The sequence below is a fragment of the Ips typographus genome, linkage group LG8, assembly GCF_016097725.1.
Source record: "Ips typographus isolate SLU linkage group LG8, UJ_Ityp_2.0, whole genome shotgun sequence".
In the NCBI taxonomy this organism is placed as follows: domain Eukaryota; kingdom Metazoa; phylum Arthropoda; class Insecta; order Coleoptera; family Curculionidae; genus Ips; species Ips typographus.
The window spans coordinates 2910396-2931941 of record NC_138429.1 but is presented as its reverse complement, the minus strand read 5'-3'; the positions used below and the strand labels follow the sequence as shown (position 1 = coordinate 2931941).

The following is a 21546-nucleotide window of genomic DNA, read 5'->3' as shown; positions in this document are numbered from 1 at the left end:
ACTTTTCGGTAAAAGTAAATTGCTTATGCATATTTGCATATGAATAACAGCGGCGACCGTGTCTCTATTTTACTTTCGGTTTTAAAAGTACGTAAACAATGCTGAAGGAAATATCTGTAGGGATTATAGCTACTGCTGGTGTTTCTTGCGAAAACAAATTTAATATAGTTCCAAGAGCTGAAAATAAAATAAATCGTTCCCGGGGCTAAATGGGCTTTACAAACAAGCGGTATAACACTTGGTAACTTCGGGGCAAAATGGGATAAATAATATTGCGGTTATAAAATACGGGATAAAGTGCATAACTAAGGAAGACCAGTTAGTTTCAACGAAAATTGTTTCGGTAAAATACCTTTTAATACTACGGAATAGGTTTCCGTTATGTTTATAGTTTTATTTTGGTGTCATATTTCTATTCTGATTAAAAACTGCTTGCCCAAACCTGATATAATATAATAACCCCATTTATGTTATTGTTTTATGTGCAGCAATATTTTGAATAAAATAATAAGGCAATTTGCCTGCCTTAAATGGTTTTAAAAAAAAGTTTTAAAGAGTTTTCATCACTTTTTCAGAGGAAATAATCGTGATTTTGCTCATTTTCACGTAGCACGTTTTTATAACTTATCCTAGATCTTGAGAATAGCATTACTGATTTTTTGTCCAAGTGTCATTAAAAGCTCCATAGTTGTAAAACCTGTGACAAACAGAATATTACTAACTTGTTGTTGAGAGGTTACCAAAAGAGTGTTTACACCCTATATTACGCAAATACCCCGGATAATTTTGATGAAAAAACTAGTCTGTAAAAGCATGAAAAAGTGAGGTTTGTGTAAACTTAATTTTTCGACCTGATTCTATAAGAAAAATAAGATTTCAAAACCTGTAAGGTTTATCAAATTTGGTCAACAAAATTAAAGATACAGAGTGTTTAAAAATGATCAACCATTTTGCTGTTACGAGTTTTGTGGTGAGCATTTTATACAGGGTGAGTCAGTTTATACAAGCAGGTATTCGATAGAGCAACTTATTTTACGCAACAAATTTCTTATAAACATATAACGGTAATAGGCTTCCTTTTTTGAGATACAAAAGTGTCAAAGTTTTGATATTTTCAGAAGTTTAGTATTTTCAACATGATCAGGCTCGAGAAGCTAGAAATTCAGATTTTTTCTTTCGAAAAAAATTAAGTTTATCTCACTCACCTTGTAGAGAAAGTCAGTTTACGTCAGCAAAACTCTGGCATTCGACAGAGACGCTTATTTGTCATATAAAGGTTGTCAAACGCTGTCATTTTGTGGATGGTATCAAAGTTTTAACAAAGACTAAAATAAACCTAAAATAAGCTGTTTTTGATTATCGCAGTCTTGCTAATATAAACTGACTCATTCTGTGTAAACTAGATTACTATATCTGTCGAAATATTACAACACTCTGTCTATTATACACATAAAATAAACTTTTTGTTTGAAAGACAAAGGTTCAATTTGGCTGAGATTAGCTTAAAACTAACAACTAATTAATAAGATTTGCCATAAGTATAATGAGTGATGGTTAAAGCAAATTTGTTAAATTTACTAGAAGCGTACTAAAAAAACAATCTTAACAGAATTTCAATTATTTATAGTCTTCCCTTCATTTCTACCATTCTAACGCTGCTGCAGGAAACAATTTAAACTGTCTGAAATATTCCCTAATTTGGTTTAATTAAGTAAAGATTAATTTTTGGTTAATATTTATTCATTTCCTATCTCTTCCCTAATCTCTTTAGATTTGCCTGAAATTAAGAGAGCAGAGGCAGTGTTGAGATTTATATTAAAAGTGATTAGCCAGTATTTGTAAAGAATTTTAGTACCTACTTACTCGCGTTACTCGATACAATTAATTGGCCTAGGGTGACAAACCCGTTCATGTAGGGGACTAAAACTGTCTGCGTACTATATCAGCAGTTATTATAAATATCCTCGAGGCATGTCTACAACTTTGGCGAGAAGACGTGATATGTAAGGGGGAGAGTCAATTGAATTAACCCTCTCATCGTTGTCTAAACCGGGTGTTTTCCTTATATACCCAGAACGAGGATTTGCTGTTAGAATTTAACCATATTATGTAAAAAAAAGCAGAACTGTTCTGTATTTTGTTATTTTTTATATCCACTTCTTACAAACTGACTTAATTCATCATAAAGCGAGCTTTTCGCACTAGAAAACCTCTCACGGGCAACAGAAAACTGTATTACTTTCAAATTTTATACAATCTAACCTCAAGAGACAATCCAGCAAGTTTATGGCCTCGCCGCTGACACGAAAACAAAATAAATTTCTTGTACTCTTTTGTACACAAGGTAAAAATAAAATAAATTGCCCTTTTCGGGCACATGTGTTTCGCCAGGCAGCCCGAGCAACAAGGCTATGCAACTTGCGATATTACCTTGTGGATGGGCATTCGTTTTCGTTGAATGCCTTTTTGAATGCCAAACGGTTTTTCTTTTCCATGTACGTAGCCACTTTTTACTTTATTTCAATTGGGTTTTTCTACCACAAAAAGATTTTTACCAACAAGGTTAGCCACTCAAATCATCCAAAAAAGTTTATTAGGAGAAAATATTTACGGAAATTTCAACTTTTCTGAAAGTAGACGTCAATTTATTTTAAACATCCTGTATATTATTGCATTTTTGGATTCTACATCAAATTTTAGGCATGTATAATGTGAATTACTGTTCAGTAGGTTTCTTTGCTCAACCTAACCTAACCAATTTTCTAAAATTTCTACCAATTGTAATTTTTAGAGTACGGCCCTGCAATTAGGCAGGATTAACGAGTGGTTTTCTGTAGTGTCCAACAGTATTTTTCCATTAATTTACAGGCTGGGGTTAGGGAGATACAGGGTGAAATGTTAACAGGCACAGCAAAAGTGCACTCTTCAATTTGACAGGCCGTAACTTTGGTTGTGTGAGAACTACAGGGTGGATTTTTTTACCAAAAAGTAGGTAAAACAATGCTTTATTCGACCACCTTGTACAACTTGCTCGGAAAAATTTTTAATGACCAGAAAAAGAAACCTTTTAGTTTACCGTTCAGTACTCCGCTGGATATTTCCTTCCTCAACCTAACCTAACCAAATTTTTGAAAATTTCTACCAATTGTAATTTTTATAAAGTCTTGCATTTTTACAGGATTAACGAGTAGTCACAGTAGTACCCAATAGAGAATTTTTACTAATATACACCATGAGGTTGGAGAGATACAGGGTGAAGCTTTAACAGGCATAGCAAGAAGTTTGACAGGCTAGAACTTTGATTGTGTGAGAGCTACAGAGTGGATTTTTTTACCAAAAAGTAGCTAAAACAATGCTTTATTCGACCACCTTGTACAACTTGTTCGAAAAAATTTTTAGTGACCAGAAAAAGAAACCTTTTAGTTTACCGTTCAGTACTCCGCTGGATATTTCCTTCCTCAACCTAACCTAACCAAATTCTTGAAAATTTCTACCAATTGTAATTTTTGTAAAGTCTTGCAATTTTACAGGATTAACGAGTAGTCACAGTAGTACTCAATAGAAAATTTTCACTAATTTACAGAGTGGGCTTAGGGAGATACAGGGTGAAAAGTTAACAGACATAGCAAGAACTTTGACAGACCAGAACTTTGATTGTGGGAGAGCTGCAGGGTGGATTTCTTCACCAAAAAGAAGCCAAAATAATGCTTTATTCGGCCACCCTGTACAACTTGCTCAGAAAACATTTTTGTGACCAGAAAAGGAAACAGCACCTTTTAGTTTACCATTCAGTACTCCGCTAGATATATCTTTCCTCAACCTAACCTAACCAAATTTTTGAAAATTTCTACAAATTGTAATTTTTATAAAATCCTGCAATTTCATAGGATTGACGAGTGGTCCCAGTAGTACCTAATAGAAAATTTTCACTAATTTCCAGAGTGGGCTTAGGGAGATCCAGGGTGAAAAGTTAACAGACATAGCAAGAACTTTGACAGACCAGAACTTTGATTGTGTGAGAGATACAGGTTGGATTTTTTTACCAAAAAGTAGGTAAAACAATGCTTTATTCAACCACCCTGTACAACTTGCTCGGAAAAATACAGGAAGAATACAGTTGCTAAATCAATCAATCAATGAGTTTTCCTCCATAAAATGGATGGTTATGCTCTAAGCATAAAATTAAGAACAAAAAGCATTGATAATAAATTATCATGCTTACAGTCAAAAGTACTAAAGACTTTTCTCTCATTTAACCAAATCTGTATTTCTAACCGTTTTTGAGATCTCTCTAGTGGCCTTAACCTGGACACACTGCATATTAGATTTCTTAATTAAGAATACACTTTTAGTGATCTTTGCAAACATTTTATTTTAGTAATTGTAGTATACATTGTAGTACTATTGTGCGTAAACATCCTGACGAATAATCAATATTTTACCGTTTAACTGAATAACAGAAAACAAATTGCGTGAAACGGGTAGTTGATGTTACGCAGCGAGTGGGTGTATACGGGTGGTACCTCGGGTGGTACCAAGGCAAAGTGCTAATCGCTTGTACATTGAAACATGCGGAAACTCGCCCTTTACAGTCACTTTACAGGTAAGTAACTATTAAAATAAAGCAGGCATTGAATTTATCTGCAGATTTTTAGTTAATTAATTTAACTGACAACAGTGCGTTTTGTGGAAAAAATACATAAAATTGTACTTACAAAATGGATTATTTTGGTGTAAAATTCAATCACTCACCTGCAATACAAAAAATAACCATTAGTTTACAAAAATAGCAACACATAAATCTATATATTGTCAATAAAAGCAGTTAGCTACATATTCTATGGAAACGCAAACTAAAATCACGTTAGCGTCCAATTTAATGAAATATTTACGATAAAAATGTGTCATACGGTTTTTATGCGAAAATATTCGAGGAATTTGCAAAAAAGTGGTGCAGCCTTGATTTTTTATAAAGCGCATCAATTTCAGTTACCACATACTTTTACGAAGGTTTCAGCGTAACTGGGAATAATAACTACCGATTTTCAGCTAGGAAATCAACGTTTCAATATCGAATTTAATTAACTCAAAATCTCGTTATACCGAAAATGAGACATTTCCGGGAAACCATATGAATGGCTGGCGGGCTGCACATCGCAATATGCAGATAGCTCAGGCAACTTTAGTTCGGCGACACGGATTTTCATAGCGAACAATCCAAAACTTAAAGTACCTCGCAAAATCCGTTTCGAAACGGTTTTAAATCTGACGTATACGAGTTACAAATTCCGCCACAAAGCCGAAAACTTTTCCTTAAAGCTGCCGCATGCGTTTGCCTAGTTTTTGCGTTATCCCTATCAGGACCGGACCCTGCTGTTCGTTAGTTTTTCACCATAAAGGATTGGCCCGGAATATATTTTCATGTTTTCCCCCCTACCGAAAGATCAACGAAATCGGCCACCCGAATAGAAACTCCCACATCTGAGAGTTTAGACCCGTATTCCAACTTCGCCGGGTGTTATTTAGGGCTTACGGGATTCCGGGGGTTTGTGACCCGCTAAATTCGCATTCTAAACTGCCTTTTAATCCACCCCTCTCAGTTTCCCAAGGTTTCGAATGAAATTTTATGTTTTTCTGTTTTTTTTTGTGCAGCCAATTTGAAAAGTAAATTTTTCAATTATCCCTTCCAGGGATTTTTTATTCCAACAAAGAAACAATACTAGAAAGTCTACGTTTAATGTCAGGGTTGATAGACTTAGAAATTACCATTAAAACCTGAAAAAATTATATTCTACGTAAAAGTGCTTATTTAAAAAAAATAGAGACCTCTGTAACACTTCCAGTCTTCTTGTAAATACCGAGATAAAAATGTAAAATATAATTTGCATGACATAACACATATTATAAAATAAAAGAAAACAACCAAAACATCAATCAAATATTTGGTGTAAATAAGCAAACAAAGATTTATTTGTTTTTTTTTTGCCAAAATTGTCGAAATATTATTTTGTCGAGTGAAAGAAGTACGGAAAAAACAACGCTAAAATATGAAGAATAATATTAAATAATGAGTGTAAGAAATAGTAAATGGGAAAAGGAGTAAGTTGTTTCAGATTTCTTCACTTAGTCTTTCTTTTTTTCTTACTTATTTTCTGTTTTGGATGCTTTTTTCGGGGGTAATATACCTAGTGCATTTAATTTTTCCGGAAAAACGAGTTTCTAAGTAATTTCTAACGTCTTCGACTCGGATGATTTTTAAAACTACTAACCCTCATGCTATTTGTTAAAACAAATTACTTAGAAACGAGCATTCCAATTTTTCCACAGGAAAAATTAGATGCACGAGGGATATTTGGTAAGATTATTTCCTGAGTTAAATAAACATTTTATTTTAATTAAAACAATAATTAATAAGAACAATAACTATCAAGCTAGAAAGGGTAACACTATTCTTTATGTTGTTGTGAGGAGTGTGCCATTTTTTCGATTTTTTTTCCGGAAAAACTGCTGACAGCTAAGTTGACAGTTGTTGACAAGTGATTTTTCCACTTAAAATTTACATTTGTTATACTAATTCTTGATAGCGATTGGTCAAAATTGATAGGAAGGAAATAATCAGAAAACTTTGACTAACCTTTCAAGAAGTTTAATTTTTTTTAGTTTTATCTGTGTTTCAGCGATTTTCAAAGCTAGTATTAACAAATTTTCAGAGGTTTTTTCAAAAGTTAATACACGTTTCTAGACCTAGTTCAAAGAGTTTAACTATTCACATTTTTATGATACAGTTATTTTTTTAAAAAATACTACTTTCTGGTTTTCAATATGAAAAAACCACAAACAGTGGAAAAAATCAAATTAAGAATTCTTCTCCTATTTTATCCAATGATTTTGTTTCTTCTATTTTTTCAAACAAACAAGCTACAATTGATTACCATTTTTTAGAATTGTTGATTTTAAGCTTTATCAAAGAGCATCTATGCCTTTAATTAAAACTAAACATCATTATTGTGGGTTCGGTTTAATGTAAAAGGCAATTTCAAAAGGAAGAGCGATAATCATAAATCAAAATAAAACGAAAAAGGGCAAAATACAATCGAATAACAATATCCAAAAGCAAACTAAAGCTAGGGCAAACGAGCTTATTGTTTTTCCTTTTAGCATGTGCTGTTTTCTACGTATTATCCTCGGAAACAAACAAACAAGCCAGCAATTTCTGACAGCTCCATGCCCGATTTTGCGGTTCGTATTGTGTATTTACCGAATAAATTGCTCGCCTTGGTACACGCATGTATATTTAAGTGGTCATTATATCCAAATTCGTGTTTTATGGCCATTTCCCAGTGGTCCCCTCCGTTATATTATATTTTGCTTTAATTAGATTTCCTACTGGAGAGGTTTACTAAGGAATTTCAATCAAATTTGGATATTTAGGAAGTCTGTATCTGTTTGTTTTTAAGCATATTTCGATCAATAACTTGAAAACTGTCAAATTCAATTCCAGAAGTTATCAAACTAAAAACGATTCTCAAACGAGACATACATACACTTCTGACATAGAAGTGTATGTTTTGAACTAAACTTAATATGTTAACATAGAACTATTAAACGAAAACAATCACTTAAAAAGCGTTTCAATTACTGTTAAACTATACCTATAGTTTATAGCTTCAGAAGTTAATTTTTGTCGAATATAACGTCCATTTTGAGCATATCTAAATCTGTTACAAAACTGTCAAATACCACTCCATGAAGCTACAAAACTTGCTTAAAGCAATACAATCAATGTAAAGCATAGTAATAGATATAATTATAATTTAATAGTTTCATGAGTTGTTTTTTGGCAGTTAAGTTGAGAAATATCACTCAAAGGAATTCCAAAGTATAGGAAAGTCTAACTGGGGATCGTTAGTAAAATCTAGCAACTTTTGAGGAAATTATTGGCAACACTGTATTGAGTGCAACACCTCACTATTGGAATTGGAATTTACGTTTTACTGTGCTAACCTAAATTAAAATTTCAAAATTAAACGATAATTAAACTTCCCTCCATCAAGACATTAAAATCAAATTAATCTAACGAAAAATTCCAATTAGGGCTCATCAGCCATTGTTTCGATCCACATCTAACCGGTTCTCAACGTCGCTAATGAAAACAAATCGCTGACGTTACTTTAATTCCTCCTTTTTTGATTCGGCACGATTTTTTAATTAAGCCCGTGTCCTCAATTTTCGCATTAATAAATCAGAGTTTAGAGAAAACTCCTTTGCCACGAAAATTGTTATTCCGCGTTTTAGCGATAAGACAACGTAAACACGCAGGTGAACCCCAGGCAGCTACCATCATCATTAATCAAGTCAGATGAACGAAACCCTAAAGAGGAAATATTCTGTTCTTAATGTTGCCTCTGTTGTGACCTTAATGGTCTCTAGGGAAATGGCCGTAATTTATATTTGATGTGAACACTATTTGCAGATTCAAAATTACTACGTTTTAACCTGGAATATTTTTCGTTTAAACGAAATTTGTGTACGTCTACCGGTTTAGATTTACGACGTTTACTTAGCGTGCGCTATATTGGTTTTATGAAACAATAGTAAATATCGGTACCCTTCCGGCAAAAACTCATATCTGGAAAAACGGAAAACACTACCGTATCGGCGTCTAGAGCCGGCATAATATAGGCCCTTTGATTTCTGTGGTGGAAGAAACTTGGTTTAGTTTTATTACGGTTCGATTTCTATCCGAAGAAGTTCACTTTTCGTTTAGATAGATATAGGTTTCCTGGCCGTGAGCCTTCGATATATGAAAATCTATATCGAGTGCAAAATTTGCTCTTTTGTATCGCAAACGAAATTGATTTGTGCTCAGCGGATTCGACCTAAATTGACAGATATGAATGGTTTTGTTAGCAATTCTTCATTTCCAAATAAAAAGAGAAAATCGTACTGTAATATACAAACGTATTTTTAACTTTGTTCCAGTTACTATTAAAATTTGCGGAGAAAAATACTTTAAAACTTGCTATGACTGATTTGGTGGTACAAGAAACATAAATATTTCTTCATAGAAATTAGTTAACCTGAGAAAAAAATGAGTTTTTTTGGTTAGTATACCTATATGAGTCTTTGTGCTTGTTTCTAAATTTGAAGTAATGGTATTTCAAAATTACGTCTATGTTATATTGCAATACCATTACTTAATGCTACGTTTTTCTTTTAATTATATTTTTTTCGCAATTTATTTTTTTACCCGATAAAAAATCTATCAAATATTGTGGTTAGCTATTCTTTACAAGACCCATAAGAGCTTCTGCCTCATTCTGTTTCCTTCTGTCACCTTAAAATATCTTCTGCCATTTTGTGCAACTTTAAAATAGGCTCTACCTCCTTTTACTCCCCTCTACAACCTTAAAATAGGCTTTTATATCTTCTGTTCCTTTCTGCAATCTTGAAATGGCTTCTGTCACGTTCTGCCAACTTAAAACAGCTTCTACTTCTTCTGTCCACTTTTGCAAACTTAAAATTGCTTCTGCCACATTCTGTTTCCTTCTGACATCTTTTGCAAGTTTAAAATAGCATCTACTATTTTCTGCCCTCCTCTACAACCATAATATAGTTTCTGCCACATTCTGCTCCTTCTGCAACCTTTAAATGGCTTTTGTCACCTTCTGCCACCTTAAAATAGCTTCTACCTGTCTCTGCAAACTCAGAATAGCTTCTGCAACTTAAAAATAGCTTCTGCCATATTACAATAGCTTCTGTCACCTAAAAATAGCTTCTACCACTTTATGCTCCTTTCTCCAACATTGAAATAGCTTCTACCACTTTCTGCCCCCCTCTACAACTTTTAAAATAGCTTCAGCCACCTTCTGCTCCATTTTGCAATTTTGAAATGACTTCTGTCCCGTTCTTCCACCTTAAAATAGCTTCCACACCTTCAGCCCCCATTTGCAAACTTAAAATACCTTCTGTCCCTTCTGTTACACTAAAATAGTTTCTTCTTCTTCTCTTCTGACATCTTCTGCCACTTTAAAATAAGTTTTGCTATCTTTTGCAACTTTGAAACTATCTTCTGCCCCCCCTCTATAACCTTAAAATATTTTCTGGCATCTTAAAATTGCTTTTGTCATGTTCTATCCCATTTTACCACCTTAACATACCTTCTGCCATATTAAAAAGCTGGAGAGCTGGGAAAAAGTGACAATGTGAACAAAATTGCTTTTAGTTTTGAGAGTCTCTTCAAATAATGTTAGAAATAAAAAACGGAAAATCAAACTTTCAGTTTTTTCCAATATTTTATAATCAAACTATTTTGAATTTTAATCGTATCTTGTGTGTGTGGTGAGAGTCACATTTAAACTACTCTCTGTATATTGTTGGAATCCCAGTTTAGTGGCGTAAGAAGAATGAAAACCATTTATTTGATCGTATATAACTTCCTTATTTGATAAACGTATAGATTGTTATACATCTGTGGAACGCCAATGAAATGGGATTTCCAATGGTATACAAACTTTGATTGGTTAGTTATATGATATGGCTTCTGCAGAGCGTCAAACTTAACTAATGATTTAAACTAATAAGTAACAAAGTTTGATCATTAGCTTCATGCACATTCATTTCATCATCAATAACTTGCTTATTTGAAAAAGTTTGTATACATTGTTATAAATCTATGAAATAGGCTTTTCATTGGTATGTAAATTGATTGGTTGGTTATACTATAATATGGCTTCTGTAGGGAATCAAACTTCACTAATGATTTAAATTAATAAGTCACTAAATTTGCCTTATTATAGTTTCGTGTACATTGTAAGTCTGTTCTAATATTATCTGCCCAACATTTCGGGTTCCGTTCCTAAATTATGATTTAACTTTTTAAGCACTCTCTCCAACTAAAGTGATTACTGGAACATCTCTAAATTCCATTGCCAACATTTATAACCTTCACCTCCATTCCTGTTAGTGGAAGGTGGAAGGAATAAGGCGGCGTTGGTTTAATCTAAAGCTCCGTTTAGCTACATCATTAGTTACGTAACCGATGTCACGGCTGGATTTAGAGGGAAAAGCGGTTTAATATCGGATTAATTGCGCAAAATACAAAATAGGTTAATTTCTCAGTGCCGACAGTTCTTCCGGTTCGGGGTACGTAATGAATTGGGCCCGGGAAAATAGGTATCAGAATTATTATTAAAATAATGGATTGCCTTAATAAGTTACTTTTACATTTGAATTTCTGTATAAGTTTAGAGCTCGCAATCGTTTTAAGATATTTGATGCTATAATTCCGGCTTTCACCCTTACTGTGATTGACGAGTAAACGATAAGCTTTTACCCCAGGCGGAACGAAAACAGCTAATCTAAATTTTCTTTAGCTATTCCAAATGTATTTTTTATTCCCTTCAAGCTTTTACAGGACCGTACCAAGTTTACTAGTTACTATGAGTTTTTATCACTAAAAGGGAAGTTCTCATTTCTACGCGAATCCGCTTTTACACCAGACATTCAGAACTTGAAAATAGTAATTAAACTGAAATTTCACTCACTAGAATAACTTCGCCAGCTAAGGACTGTACGCTCCAAAATATTTTATTAAACGCTAATATTAAATTAATTTCCATTAACTTTTATGAACTCTGTTTTAGAGCATAAATTGCCGACTTTATAATATGTCAGCTGGACTAAATCCCTCGCAGATTATAGTTTAATTACGATGAAATAGTATTTAACTTCGAAGCTAAATATAATTATCATATTCCATAATTTTAGTAATGACACGTCAAAAGCAGAGCTAATATATTTCACAATTATTATTTTAACTGAAAACGTGTATATTTGTTAATGTTCAGTATTTGAAAACTGAAATTACTGTGTACGGTTTTGTTTTTATTGTAATTTAAATTGTTTATTATATTTAGTTGCACGTTGCTGTCAAAAATTTACATAATGAACGTGTGTGTTTTTTGATCAACTATGATTATTCCACATGTGCAGTAATTAGGTAATTCACTGTTAGTTTGTGATAAGTCAAGGAACAGTTCTCATTTGTCTGTACTACTAAATTAAATCTGTCTGCAATGTTGCTATACAAATTTCACCAATTTGATACGAAACGGGTTGGCAATATTTTTTGTTGGGTTTCGTTTTGCTTCGACTCCAAACTTTGTCATTGATCAGGAAAGATTTCTACTGCTTTCGATTCCTAATAAACTATTAAGACAATCAAAAAACAGTTAATCTCCATTACTCAACTTAAAATGTTAAACTCCAGTCAATTATTAGAGAATTCCGGACCCTCATCGCTTTAAAAGCTTTCTAATAAAAACTTCCTGAATTACCACAACTAATACTAAATTAACAGCATATTTACTAAAAACTTGTTAATATTTAACAGACAATCTATGAAATGCAACAAAATTCCTAGCATCAAAAATTCAAAGTTCAAAACTTTATTAATTTAAATGAATTAATTTATCACATGCTCATTTCAATCCAATTTGGACAAGCTATTGATAAAATAACGGTAATTTAGCACTTAATATGCCAACTAAATTGCTTCAATTACTACCTTCTACTGATTTCCTATTTGTAAAGCAAATCACATAGAGTGGACCCTAAAGTACTAAAATTATTGTTGCAGCAGTTTCATTTCAGTCAAAAATCCTGGTGCAAATTTAATGGAATCGTTAGCAGCTAGGAGCGGACGTCAGCCCTTAAAGGACAATAATCTGAGCGAATGGAGAAATTAAAATTTCAAATTGTTATTTTCCAGAGCAAAGGGCCCGGCCATCTGTCAACCGTGGGGTCCAATCAATGTTGAAAATAGGAAATTTCCTGTTATATTACGTTCAGTACGAAGGGGCAATTGTATCAATTATTAAAACAGTGTTAAACCAGTGGAGTGCTGTGAGTTATCTAGAATTTTTCAAACAAGATTGGAGACATGACTTGCAACTACTGCTTTAATATTCATTCGGCACGCAAAAGAGCCGAAAAATGCACAATATTTCATATTAAACTATAATTTTCCCAAAACATGAAATCCGAAACAATGATATGCCGTGATGTTTTTATTGCTTTACTATGCAAAATTAAAACGTTTTCATTACGCTTTTTGTGCTTTTCCGTTCAAATATTTTTACATCTCCCCAATACTGTCGGTTGATTTTATTTATTTTTAATCGGGCAATTGTTAAAAATTTTGCATCACATTTAATACTTTCTGCATGAAAAGGGTTTGTTTTTTTTTCGGAGTGAGAGAAGATGGATTCAAATTTCAACCAGAATTGAGGTAAATCCCTAAATCCCCGATAACGGAGCCTTCAATTATCCGTTCATAGGCTAAATCCTCCCGATATGGCACCGAAGAGCGATTGATAATAATTACAGTTGATTTGACTTGCACGGTTTTCAAATTATCTCCCAACTAAAATACGGATCTGATTGTTTAAATGAACAACATCGAAATTCCATTTGTACCTGTTTCTGGCATCAGTTCGAACTCCGCATTATTTTATACATTTAGTTAAATCAACCGGAAATGGATCGTGCCAAAGTGTTTCTATGCGGACAAATTTGATTCCAAGTTTGTAACGGAGATAATAATTGTGTTAATCGAATCGATTTTGGTATTGAATCCAATTGGGGCTTAATTTTTCATTATCGAAAAATGTGCTTTGTTACAGAGAAGTGTTTTATTATTTACTTTATATTAGTAGATAAGTTTTTAAGTCAAATTGCCAGTATAAGCCATTTTATTTCATCTAAGACAGAAGTAAACGTGTGGTAATTTAGAAGAAGGAATTTTGATGTGGCACTAGAGGCAGAAACCGTTTTAAGATGGCAGAAGGTATTTTAAGGTCGCAGAAAAAGACATAACGTGACAAAAGCTATTTTAGGAATCGAAAAAAATTGTCGTTTAACGTTTCGTCACTTCACCATCATCAACTTTATTTTTTCTTATGATATGAGATTTTTAAATGAAAAAATTGCATGTTTTTTTGTTAATTCTGGGAAGTATTCTTGTGTGTAGTATTCTATGATTTGCTTTGTAATTAGCCAAAAGTTTCAATAAGTTCTCTGCTGCGTTTGCCTTTGAAAATATTCTAAAAACACTTAACTTTTATAAATCTTGCTAAAACTAGGTTTCTGGTTTTTATCGTAAATTTCAATAAATATATCTAAAGCGACTAATCTCGTTTAACAAGTACTGTCAAGTGATGTTCATAAAACAAAAATTTTGAAAAAAATCAACAGAAAATGATATTTTATTGAAATTTTTGACTAATTACAAAGCATATCATAGAAACTTATACATCAGTGAAATCAGAATAAGACCAGTTTTTTTTTTGGAAAATGAATTAAATATGCCTAACAGGACAATTTTTACAACTTTACATTTTTAGATACAAACATTCAAAGTAAAAAACCAAATTTTCTGACCGTCAAATCATTTTTTTCTCCAAGAGTCCTGACTTATTCTGCATTTATAAATTATTGATTTTGCTAAAATTTGACTATTATAGATCAATTTTTACTAATTTACATTTTCAGTAAATTTATTGAAGCAAAAAGTAACTAGAGAATCCCATTTCCTAATCGTCAAGTACATCAAGTCAAAAAATGTTGGCACAATTCTAAAAATATTGTCAAAATTCTTCTGGGTTTCTGAGCCTGCTACGCCTCTGGATTAAGTTTGATTGTGTTGATTTATTTACTGTGGATTAAGTACAGTCTAAGCTACCAGCTCACGCAAAAATCACTCAAATCGGACGTTTAGAATGTGAGTTATGGCGTTTTTGCCGTTCGCGGACACTGAATTTCACATTTTTGCTGTTTTCTTGGGTTTCTGAGCCTGCTACGCCTCTGGATTAAGTTTGATTGTGTTGATTTATTTACTGTGGATTAAGTACAGTCTAAGCTACCAGCTCACGCAAAAATCCCTCATATCGGACGTTTAGAATGTGAGTTATGGCGTTTTTGCCGTTCGCGGACACTGAATTACACATTTTTGCTGTTTTGTTGGGTTTCTGGGGCTGCTACGCCTCTGGATTAAGTGTGATGATGGTTATTTTTTTAGTGTGGATTGAGTACAGTCTAAGCTACCATCTGACGCAAAAATCACACAAATCGGACGTTTAGAATGTGAGTTATGACGTTTTTGCCGTTCGCGGATACTGAATTTCACATTTTTGCTGTTTTGTTGGGTTTCTGGGGCTGCTACGTCCCTGGATTAAGTGTGATGGTGTAGATTTATTTACTGTGGGATTGAGTACAGTCTAAGCTACCATCTGACGCAAAAATCACTCAAATCGGACGTTTAGAATGTGAGTTATGGCGAATGTTAGTCACGTTTTTGCTGTTTTCTTGTGTTACTCGAAATCGGACTAGTTTCTGTTTCGTCTGATAATCGGCTGAAATTAAAAATGACTAGTTGATCTTGTCAATTTTCAGAAATTTCCAATTTTTAGATTAGATTAAGCTAGGTTAGGTTAGCGACAATTTATCATAAAAACTGACTAGCTGATCAAATTGCATGACCGTCAAGTCACTTTTTATGTTCAACTTTGTTCAAAAATTGACTAATGGCTGTAATTTATGGAACTATCAATTTTCAGATCAAATGTAATTTTAAGTTAGTGAGTTTTTCTTAAATGTGAATATAAAATGAAACTCTATTTGGAGAATAAAAAAAAAATCTCGTAGATGGCAATCTTACTGTCTAAGCTTGTTAACATGAATAGAGGTTAACCTGGTAATTTGCCAGCAGAGTACGGACAAAATATCCGATAACGACTGGCCTTGTTAGTACAAAAATGGGAGCTTTTGCTGCTTCGTTGAGCAGGCTCAACTGCCGATTCATTATGTCATAGAATTACCTGCTTAAACGGCAGGTGTACCACGTAATGTGTACTTGTGTGAGCTAATAAGCTCCGACTTTAATATTATCGTTATTTTAAACCGGTTTCCTTTGTGAGTGACGCTTCAGAGACTAACAGAGAGAAATTGGGAGCACTAACGTATTTATTTGACCATTTTGGTAGAGAACTGTCTCCGAAAACCTGTCTCATTTCCGATAATTTAGTCCTATCAAACGGCTCGGTTCGCTTCAAGGGACACGGTACAGGTAATCCTCTTCCGATTATTGGCCAGCACGAACAAAGCGGATATATCGTTCGACGTTTGATCACGTGTGACTCTAATTCAATTCCATATAACCTGCTAGACCAGGCTGAAACCATGGAAACTAACCCGAAATGACTATTTTGTATCACCCTAACTTAAATTGCACCTATCAGATTGAATGATATTATACAGTGATTTAGGTCAGGAGTTTTTAAACAAAAATCTTATTTCAAACCGTCCGTAAAATGAAGCCATAAAACATCGATATTTTCAAACTTTTATTTTCTTTCGAACCTTCATTACTCGAACCGTCGCCATTTGTAAGGGCGAAAAACAAAAGTTGAACATAATTTACTTCAGCTTTAGTTTGAATTTATTGCCGGTCTAGGTACACGAATGCCTGGACACTTTTCCGCAAACGAACGAAAAGAAATCCTCACCGGTAAGATTTATCTATGGATTTAATTTTTTACCCGCATTTTAATACATTATCGGCCGTTAGAATTCACTATGACGTAATTCAGTAATTTTCTAAATGGAATTTAAATTACTGGATTTCCATATGAGCTTGGCATTTTTATAATATAGTCAGCATTTTTGTGAATGTAAATTTTGTTATTGGTTGGTATTGTGTGGATACGTATATAGCTGCTATTAAATGACCTGGATACGTCCGGTAATTGAGTTGATGAAAGCCGATCGCTCTATTGACAGTAAATAATTTATGAATCTGTCATTGGTCAATTATTATTTGCTGCAAGCGTTATCGATTTTGATCTAAACAGAATTATATTGTATATTATACCGCATTTTTTGATTCACACTGATATTCTAACATTAGTTTAATGCAGTTTACGAACCAACCATAGTGTTTGTAATAGTATTGATTATTCGGGCCGATTAAACCAGTTACTAGTATAAATTTGCATTGTGCCTTATTGCTTTTTCGAGTTTATTAAATGTTAAATGTGAATAAGGCAAAATAGCAGACAAATAGTCTGCAGGTAAGATATAAATGAGAATGCAATTAAATGCTTTTAGACTGATGTGTTTGTGAGTTTTATAGCTCTATGGGGTGAGTTTAACAGATGACACTCTTATGACAAACTTAACTACATGTCAAAGTTTAGCTTGTAACGTGTTGCAACTTAACTGATGGAGGAGTAAAACGTAAATAATTTTCTTACAACTGATGCAGTTGTTTTCTGAGTGTGTTTTATAGTTTTATAGCTCTATTAAGTGAGTTTTGACAGTTAGCACTTTTATGACAAACTTAACTACATGTCAGACAGTCAGGTTTAGCTTGTAACTTTCCTGATGGAGGGCTAAAATGTTAATAATTTTCTTCAAACTGATAGAGTTGTTTTCTGAGTGTGTTTTAAACTTTTATAGCTCTATGGAGTGGGTTTTGACAGTTATTACTCATTTGACAAACTTAACTTCATGTCAGACAGTCAGGTTTAGCTTATAACTTATTGAAACTTTCCTGATGGAGGAGTAAAACGTAAATCATTTTCTTCAAACTGACACAATTGTTTTCTGAGTGTGTTTTAAAGTTTTATAGCTCTATGGAGAGGGTTTTGACAGTTATTACTCATATGACAAACTTAACTTCATGGCAGACAGTCAGGTTTAGCTTATAACTTATTGAAACTTTCCTGATGGAGGGGTAAAACGTAAATCATTTTCTTCAAACTGACACAATTGTTTTCTGAGTGTGTTTTAAAGTTTTATAGCTCTATGGAGTGGATTTTGACAGTTATTACTCATTTGACAAACTTAACTTCATGTCAGACAGTCAGGTTTAGCTTGTAACTTGTTGAAACTTTACTGATGGAAAAGTAAAACGACTTGATTTTAAAACAACCAAATCATAATCTTTAAATGCCAATAATTCGAAAATGGCAAAATCAAATGTCAACTTATTTAATATTTTTGGAATCAAAAGAAAAAGATCTATCAACTCATCAGAAAATATGCAGGACGTTTCATTAAAAATTTATCAACTTTCTATTTTTTTCATCTTTGTCATGGTCTGTTGTTTTATTCAATAAGATTTTTCGGTGATTTAGGAGAATATTTATTGCTTTTGTATAACTTTTTTTTGTAATAAAGTTGCCACAAGCTGTCTAAATATACGCACCAACCCTGTACAAAAATTGATATTAAACACTAACATAATTTTGGACGTATAACACACTGTATAATGTGGCAATTCTGACTCTATTTTACTAAGGTCAAGGTTAAGTTATAATCACACAAAAGTGTTGCAGGGCAGGCTATTAACACATTAATCATTTTATTCCATTATTTGTCTGTTGCAGTCAACAATAAAAACTAAAGTACAAATTGTAAGAATAACACCTTCGCTGGTTTGGATAGATAAAGCATGTTTTACAATTTCAATAGCGTTTCTAACGTATAAAAATAAAGGAGTAACTTGCGTAGTCAAACTTTCATGAAAATAAATTGAGCTTTGCCGGAGATAGCGGGAACATCCATCTCTCGAAAACATCCCAACTCCTTTCACAAAGAAATTAAAGGGAAATCGAGCACATTTCTAAAGTTAAACATAACCCTGTGAAATATAAAGTTCGTATAGCCTAGGAAAGTTCGTTGGAAAAGGACGAAGGCAAAAAGGAAACTTTGGCAGGATTTGATATAAATATTTTTCGACGTGTTTTGACCGCAGAAGCAAAACAAATTGAAATGACGGGAAGGAAGAATGCATTTCGATAATTGAAAATCTGGCGCATCAAAAAAGTTTTCCGACGTTGTTTGGGAAATGGCTAAGTTTCCTGCCAACTTTTTGTATCAACTTTCAGAACATTCGCGCAATTATTACGATTGTATCTGTATGATAGCGTTTCCTTTGTCTCCTATAACTTCGAATGGAACTTGTTAAAAATTCTAGCTTTTTCTGTTTGTTTTCACCGAATTCTCTCCTAATTCAGAGAAGCTGGAAAATCAATAGCTTTCCCTAACAATTTTTAAACTTAAAGTGGTCAAACAAATTCCAAACATTTTTATTTAGGCAAATTTGACGCCGAAAACAACGGCGTAAATAAATTCGTGCCAAGGGATCGACGTTAGAAGTTTTGCGATTCAATTCTCCAATTCTGGATCGTTCGAATAATAAATAGATGGATAAAAAAGGCAGGAATTTTTGTTTTAAAATTTAGTGTCAATAATTTAACTGTTATTTTAACAGTTAAACAGAAAATATCATTTACGTTGTAGTTTTTTTTGCTAAATAGCTATTATAGAGCGTCCAGGCCATTAAAATGGAATAGTCCGGTGGAAAAATGAAATTTGGTAATCCAGACCTGTTTCGCTTTACCAACGCACCAGTAACGAGCAAAAAACGTCCGCATACAGGGCGTACTTGAACGCGGCGCTATTCATTAAACTTATTTTTAAAAATCTCGACAATAAGGGGCTCATTAAATCGCTGTGCCCGTTGAAAACCCCGACGAGCACTTATAACGGGAGCCCGACTGGATTTATTTTCAATTTGCGTTACTAGTGGAATAAATTGCGAGATCCTTAACTGGATTTCCGATGGCGTGATTTACTCTTTTCAAACCGTCAATTCACGACGGATTCGACGAATCCATCGATTCGTTGACAATCGTTGGTATTATAAATTTCCACCAGGCATAAGTACTTCAATATTGTCCCTAAATTGTCAGGTGCAGTATTTGCGTAAATAGTTTGTGATTAGCAAACTATCAAATGCTGCCAGCAACTAATCAGCCATATTTCCAATACTTCACCATATATCGGCCGGTGCGATCTTTTTATCCGGATTTAATCCGAAAGATTGAAAGATGGGGCGCGGGGGGGGCGTCACCTCGCCGCCACTGCCGCCGCCGCACAGATTGTTAATGAAAAACAGCTTTTATGAGCGCTTGATAAATGATGGTATCTTTCAGAAGCGCTGATTAATTAATAAACATTAAAAATAGTTTGTTGCGCTGGAACTAGAGGGCTCATTTATCAATCGCGCACCTCGTGGCTTTTTACTTTACGATGACTTGTGTCTTGACTGGCTTCCGGCTAATAGGTTTTTGATTTTCGATCTACTTTCAATTAAAATATCACTCTCAGATCACTTTTTGTTAAATAGATATATTTACCAAGTTACTAATGTATAAATTTTCGTGTGACAATTTAAATTTGCAATTGGCAACACTGTAAAAGCAAGCTGCAAATTTGAATTGTCCACCCACCGCCCTCTATACTAGAAAGCCTAAAATGTCACTTTTAATGGCGGCGTTAACGGTTTTCGTTTTATACACAAATGTATGCAGATGTAGTAAGAAATATGTATTTTTTTTATTATTTCGTGTAGTTGATTGCAAGTTGTGAGTGAAAAATCAAAGAAAGGTTCATTCCTGATCTAGATATGTATAAATAGAGCTTTTTTATACCCAATCAAGTCCAGCCCTTAATTTTACAGTGTTGCCAGGTGCAAATTTAAACTGTCATGATCACCTGACGAGCTTTTTCAATATCAGCTTTTCCAACTATTTAAATGTAATTTATAGACTTTTTAAGTGAAAAATGACATTTTACTGGTCACGTGACTGTTGATGACAAGTATCAACTTAATTGTACAGTGACGTTTGCTGCGAATTTGAATTGTCACGATCACTTGACGTGCTTTTTCAATATCAGCTTTTCCAACTGTTTAAATGTAATTAACAGACTTTTCAAGATTAAAGATGACATTTTACTGGTCACGTGACTGTTGATGACAAGCATCAACTTAATTTTACAGTGACGTTTGCTGCGAATTTGAATTGTCTCGATCACGTGACGTGCTTTTTCAATATCAGCTTTTCCAACTGTTTAAATGCATTTTACAGACTTTTCAAGATTAAAGATGACATTTTACTGGTCACGTGACTGTTGATGACAAGCATCAACTTAATTTTACAGTGTTGCCAGGTGCAAATTTAAATTGTAACGATCACGTGACGTGCTTTTTCAATATCAGCTTTTCCAACTGTTTAAATTCATTTTACAGACTTTTCAAGATTAAATATGACATTTTACTGGTCACGTGACTGTTGATGACAAGCATCAACTTAATTTTACAGTGTTGCCAGGTGCAAATTTAAATTGTAACTATCACGTGACGTGCTTTTTCAATATCAGCTTTTTCAACTGTCTAAATGTAATTTACAGACTTTTCAAGTTAAAGATGACATTTTCCTGGTCAGGTGACTGTTGATGACAAGCATTAACTTAATTTTACAGTGTTGCCAGGTGCGAATTTAAATTGTAACGATCGCCTGACGTGCTTTTTCATTATCAGCTTTTCCAACTGTGAATTCCTTGTGAATTGACTGTGACAGATCGTCAGTCTAGGATGCTCTTAAATATGTCGGTGTAATTGACCCTAAATGTAATTTG

General features: G+C 33.5%; 1 protein-coding gene and 2 long non-coding RNA genes across 12 annotated transcripts in view; 1 reads left to right on the top strand and 2 right to left on the bottom strand.

Moving 5' to 3' along the window:
* Positions 1-21546, bottom strand: part of Rbp6 (RNA-binding protein 6) — a 285917-nt gene that overhangs the window by 48961 nt on the left and 215410 nt on the right. The window lies entirely within an intron of this gene.
* LOC145732806 (uncharacterized) lies at positions 4347-4983 on the bottom strand. Its single transcript, XR_014179061.1, has 2 exons — positions 4716-4983; positions 4347-4611 (listed from the first exon to the last, which is right to left on the bottom strand). It is a non-coding gene; the product is annotated as an uncharacterized LOC145732806 (long non-coding RNA).
* Positions 4498-21546, top strand: part of LOC145732804 (uncharacterized) — a 130482-nt gene continuing 113433 nt past the window's right edge. Inside the window, exon 1 of the long non-coding RNA XR_014179059.1 lies at positions 4498-4603. This is a non-coding gene — a long non-coding RNA (uncharacterized LOC145732804). The remainder of the gene's footprint in view (positions 4604-21546) is intronic.